The sequence below is a fragment of the Benincasa hispida genome, chromosome 12 (genome assembly GCF_009727055.1).
Source record: "Benincasa hispida cultivar B227 chromosome 12, ASM972705v1, whole genome shotgun sequence".
Taxonomy (NCBI): Eukaryota; Viridiplantae; Streptophyta; class Magnoliopsida; order Cucurbitales; family Cucurbitaceae; genus Benincasa; species Benincasa hispida.
Window position 1 is genome coordinate 31,861,372 of NC_052360.1, and position 5,992 is coordinate 31,867,363.

Consider the following 5,992-nt stretch of genomic DNA (forward strand, 5'->3'; position numbering starts at 1 on the left):
CCATTCTCCCTCTGAAAAGGTCAATACCAAGAAATAAGAGTGCAATAACAAATCGAAAAACCAAAAATCCAAATCGATTCAATGATTTGATTTGATTTTTTAATATAAAATTGATCTTGATTTGTATTTAGAGAAGTCCAAAAAATATTGGTTCGGATCAATTCTTTATTAGAAAAACCAAACCAAACCAATGGTATGTGTACATATTCCTCATTAGGTATCTCTTAATATTTTAATTATTATGTGCATATATATTTGTTGGTTAGAAAAAGACCAATTATTATAGAGCATTTATGTTTATTATTTAGAAAAGTGCAAAAAAAAAAAAAAAAAAAAAAAAAAGAAAGAAAGAAATCCAATTTTAATTTTAAATTAGAAAAAAAAGGATCGATTCAAACACAAATTAGAAATAAACATAAAAATTTGGAAGAAAAAGTAAAATGTCAAAAACCGAGAACCAAACCAATAATAAACCGATCCAAATAAATCCAATCCATTGGTTATGTTCCTTGAATTGGTTTGGATCCATTCTTTGTAAAAACCAATTGGTTTGATTTGGTTCTTGATTGACCCCAAAACCGGCAAAATCAAACCGCCTATCATCCCTACCAAAAAGGCACAGCAGATCATATTACTGTAACAAAGAGAATCTTTAGTCCAAAGAACTTTTGACTCAAAAAAGTGATCAAATCAAAACATCATCCCTTATACAATTTCTATGAAATTTCCACTATAACTTCTTGTAGAATCCTAAAAAGGTTCTATAAATTCTAGAACATTCCATCCCTCCACGTAAAAAGGAACTGCAAAACTGCAAGACTGAATCAGTTCAACATAACCCACTTGAGATATTGAGAGATTTTTATTTCTATTGTTCCCACAATGGAATCAAGTTCACAGCAAATATCCCTAGATATGAATGAACTTTATTCCTTCATCACAGCAATTAATGAAAGAAATCCTGGAATCAACAGTTTTACTTGGGAAGCATCAGATTGCTTACCAATTTGCATCACAATGCAGAGGCCTCCACCGGCCAACAGCTCTCAGACTCAAAATAATCTTGGAAAGACAACTCTTGGCCTTACTTTCCAGGCAGTTTTGGCCTTGTTCATTAGCACACCCAGTTCATCACCTCCACAATTGACACGTCTCTTTGGGGCTGCAGTCTTGCTTAGCTTTGCAGTTTCATTTGCTGGACTTTTCCTTCAAAATGCATTCCCGAGAATCGCACTTTTGTTAGGAAAGATTGGTGCTTTTATCGCTGCAATTGGTGTGTGCATCATAACAAGTCTTCTTCTGATCCATCAGAACTTTGCTTGGATCTCTTGGCTGGCATGTGGCTTCTTCTTGATGGCTTTTATTCTATCATTTAGAGGGCAGTGGCATCAGAACATTGGTTCTTTAGCTTGTTCTGTAAGACAGACTCTGTAAGTTGTCTAGTAAGGCATTAATATCATCTAAGAAACAAAGATGGCAGCATCAAGAAAGATGGGTTCTCTCTATGGTGCATACTAATACGGAGGAACCACATATTGGCTGAAGCTTAGTCATCCTTAAAGAAGTACATAGATTTGGTTGTGCTATTGGAAGTGAAATTGGAATGCAATGTTGCTGTATTGTTAGCAGATATATATAAACTATGTTGTTGTCTATATTACATGGGATCTAAAATGTGTGTGTGTGTGTGGCGGGGGTGGGGAATGAAATCAATCTTTACAAGAACATCAGCAGGAAAGAAATTCTCTAGAGGCTGAAAAGAAAAATGTTCGCTCTAAACAATATTAGCAAATAAAAAGAGAATTCCAAATAACCGAGGAAATGAATAATAAGAAAAGGAGAGATTTATGTTGCACAATGCTCGTATGGCCTGAGATACAAGTTCCCTGCAGACCATGAATTTTAGTGCTACCGGTGTTTACTCTTTCCCCAACATTATTAGGAAAATCCAAACTGATAGTAATTGACCCATTAAACATTGATCAGAAGAAAGAAATAGATTAAAAAATATGAAAAAGGAATGTGATAATCTTAACTTCAAATAGAAATCCTAATCTTTTATATTCTATTATGCAAAAAAACAGCAAAACAGCAGAAGTGTTAGAGAACTTTGAAGACTATGATCCATGATCCAGATAACAAAGATCAAGTTTACACTTATGTAGAGGCTGCCTATATAAGCATGAATGATAAATAGAAAAAAGAAACAAGTAAACATCTACAATCATTTTAAAAACAGAAAAATTCAAATTTCAATTGGAGGTTTAAACGAAAAGTCCTAGAATTGGCACACAATCTTAAAAGTAAAATCTAAATTAATAATGATATTAAGAGATGGATGATAGGCGCTTTCAAGTTTATTTATCAAGCATTGGAGCTTCCCTTCCTCTCCCTAGCCTCATAAAGAACCCAAATACAAGAAAAGAGCAAAAAGATACCTCCCTCACCCAGCCAAACAGCTTACATACTCTTCTCTGTTGGGATAAACCTCACACTATCACCGCAGTAATAATCAGAAAGTTAACAGAGAAATTAAAAGAAAGCAAGAGAACTTGGAACACAATAATTAACTCTAAGAATTAACGTAGAAAAACTCCAAATGAAATTGTTAAAATCACACAGAATAATTCTATCTCCGATCCCAATTACAAGATCACTACACCCTTTAATTTTGTTAACTAAAGAATGGTCAACCCTGTTGTTTACTTGAATTGCCTCAATACTTATTGCTTGCCAAAGATCCTACTTCTCCAAAAGAAATTTAACTAAATTTAGCACACTCAAGCTTAAAGTGTTTCTAACGATTTATAGTGTTCTCCATCACTTTCTTGAACCTTTCAGATGTGGGAGAACTACTCTTCTAATATTTTGCGAAAACCCAACATCCTCCCTACACCCTTCCAAGCCAATAGTATGCCCTCTCATATATCCACAACTCTCCTCACCTCTCCTCACTCGCTTACACATATAAACTTTTGTAATTAGGGACCTATCACTATACTGTAAACGAGATTGTTTTACATATTTGCATCAATTCACTTATCCTTGAAGATTATCAAAATGACTTTTCACCTTTAACTTGGGATGGAAGGCAACAAATTTTAAAATCAAACATCGGGAAACCACAATCAGAGAACTTTGAAGGCATTGCATGATATGAGTAAGGCACATCATAGGTTCACCTCGTAAGGCCTCATCATCTTGAATGGCTAATTTACATTCTTTACAAAATAAACGAGACTGAAATTCGAGTCAAGTTAAGACAAGAAGATAACGTTTCAAAAATTCACATTCTTTTCTGTTTTTTTTTTTTTCCCTAAAGACAAACTTTATGATTTTTTCTTAAGCAATAACAAGAAACAAAGGATGCCAAAGATTTTGTATTATGAATATTATTGTAATCACTACTGCTATTTAAAGACATAAAAGAGGAGATAGATTAATTGAAAATAAATAATAAACATAAGTTGCACCCATTTTTTTTAGTCAACAACTTTCATTGAGAAAAAATAAAAGAATACAAGGACATACAAGAACCAATTCTGCAAAAAAAACTCACCTTAAAGAAAGGGGGACCAATTAAGTAAAATGTTTCCTAAAGAGTAGTTAGGAAATGACTTTGAATCGAAACCCAAAGGAAGGCTTAAAACATAACCAAAGACCAAACACCACTAGAGGCTCTTTCCAATTCTTATTTCTCTCTCCCCATAAAACCCATAACAATGTTGCACCTTAATAGTGGATTGAAACTAGTTGGAAACCACTGACAGGAAACTGTTTGAATGTGTGGCAGCAAGACCAGTCCTCTATCTTAATGGATAGGTCCATAGTGTTATGAAATTGACAATAAAAAATCGAGAAAACGTAATCAGTAAAGAAATCGACACAGAAATTTATGTGATTCACTACTATTGTATTAGTTACTTCTGCGTCCAAAGAAGAAAGCAGTTTATTATTAGAGATTCGAGTCAATACCAACACATAGTATGAGTATCAAATTGCAGAACTCCACAGACCAGCGTATCACAACATCAAATGGGTTATAACTTATCAGCACAAGAAACTAACTACGGAAATGGCAAGGATCCCCAAGCCGACTAAATATTGACATCACAAACTAAAAAAATGAGAACATTAACCATATGAAACTCCACAAATATGTTATTATCACGAGCAGGTCATGATACAATAACTTTTCTGCATAGACACAAAATCCTTTTCCAGCTTAAGCAAGTCGTTGTTTGTAGGAAGAATAGATGAGCCAGTATGAGATATGAATAACTAGTTACTATTTTGAACAACTTCTTCATTACCTGCATAGTCGCTCCTCTGCGTTGCAGTAAACTTTGCTGTATTTAGGTATTCCAACAAAGTAGAAAAGGATCCATGACGCAATATAATCTTCATGGGCTTTGAAACCCAATGATTCAGGTAGCAATGTCGGTGATCGTGGGATTGTGCAACCAACGGAGCAGTAAATCAAGGGCAATCCACGATTTATACTCACATGCTTGGAAAAATTGAGATCGTTGTTGTCGAAGTCTTGTGCAGGTGGCTGTTGATGCCTTCTACATTGGACTGATTCCGGCGTTTTCGATCTGCTCATGGAATATTGAAACGAACCGCCAATTGAGACGAAGAAAATCTAGAGATCAACCCTTTGTTGGGAATAAGGTGTTTTTGACTTAACTTTAATATTAATATTGTTGTTTTCAAAATTTACTAGAGAAATATTGTTGTTTTAAAACTTATTAGAGAAATATTGTTGTTTTGGAAGTTTGAGACTAGAAGTCGAGGGTTGAGTATTCGATTAATGTAGAGGTCAAATGTTGAGAACTCGACAAACAAAGAAAAACTTGGAAACAATATGGGTTGAAGTTTCGACATACGTAATCAACCTTCGACAAGGAAAAGGAAATCGCGCTGATTTTGTGATGAGGATCTCGCTCTAGAAGGGAATCTCGCTAATTTTGTATATTAGGTTGTCGAAGTTTTGACATACATAATCGAAACTTCAACCTTCGACAAGAAAGATAAGTGAGTGAAGCTAATTTTGTGATGAGAATCTCGCTCTAGAAGGGAATCTCACTAGAAATGTGGGCTGAATCTCGTGAGCATAAGACAGTTTGTTAAAGAAATGCTAATTTTGTGATGGGATCTCGCTTTAGAAGGGAATCTGGCTAGAAATGTGGGCTGAATCTCGTGAGCATCGCTAGGAAGACAATTTGTTAAAGAAATGATTGAGGATCTCGCTCTAGAAGAAAATCTCGCTAATTTTGTGATGGGGATCTCGTTCTAGAAGGGAATCTCACTAGAAATGTGGGTTGAATCTCATAAGCAAATCAAACAGTCTTTGTTAAAAAAAAGACGTGGGTGGCATTATGACTGGGGTGTCAGTTAGAAAGGTTCTTACAATGTTCGTTCAAATCAAGCAACATTTTTTTTTTTTACTTAGGGAGGGCTTTCTAAGAAGGGCTTGGGACCTATGAATGAAACAAAACAAAAAACATGAAAGAATTCCGCAAAATAAACGGGAGGCGTCGGAGGAAGGACTGTCGAACTACTTACTTTTGTTTGGTTAACTACTTTACTATCGCTAGGAAGACAGTTTGTTAAAGAAATGCTTGAGGATCTCGCTCTAGAAAGAAATCTCGCTAATTTTGTGATGGGGATCTCGTTCTAGAAGGGACTCTCACTAGAAATGTAGGCTGAATCTAGTGAGATCACTAGGAAGACAGTTTGTTAAAGAAATGCTTGAGGATCTCACTTTAGAAGGAAATCTCGCTAATTTTGTGAGGGGATCTCGCTTTAGAAGGGAATCTCGCTAGAAATGTGGGTTAAATCTCGTGACCATCGCTAGGAAGACAGTTAAAGAAATGCTTAAGGATCTCGCTCTAGAAGAAAATCTCGCTAATCTTGTGATGGGAATCTCGCTAAAAATGTGGGCTAAATCTCATGAGCATCGTTAAGAAAACAGTTTATTAAAGAAATG

General features: G+C 35.1%; 1 long non-coding RNA gene and 1 other non-coding gene across 2 annotated transcripts; both read right to left on the reverse strand.

The window, feature by feature from the left end:
* Positions 1 to 851: 851 nt before the first annotated feature.
* LOC120092481 lies at positions 852 to 4,654 on the reverse strand. The gene is made up of 2 exons (XR_005486046.1): positions 4,314 to 4,654; positions 852 to 1,414 (listed from the first exon to the last, which is right to left on the reverse strand). It is a non-coding gene; the product is annotated as an uncharacterized LOC120092481 (long non-coding RNA).
* On the reverse strand, positions 3,124 to 3,206 carry LOC120068681. Its single transcript, XR_005479312.1, has one exon. It is a non-coding gene; the product is annotated as a small nucleolar RNA R160 (small nucleolar RNA).
* Positions 4,655 to 5,992: the final 1,338 nt, after the last annotated feature.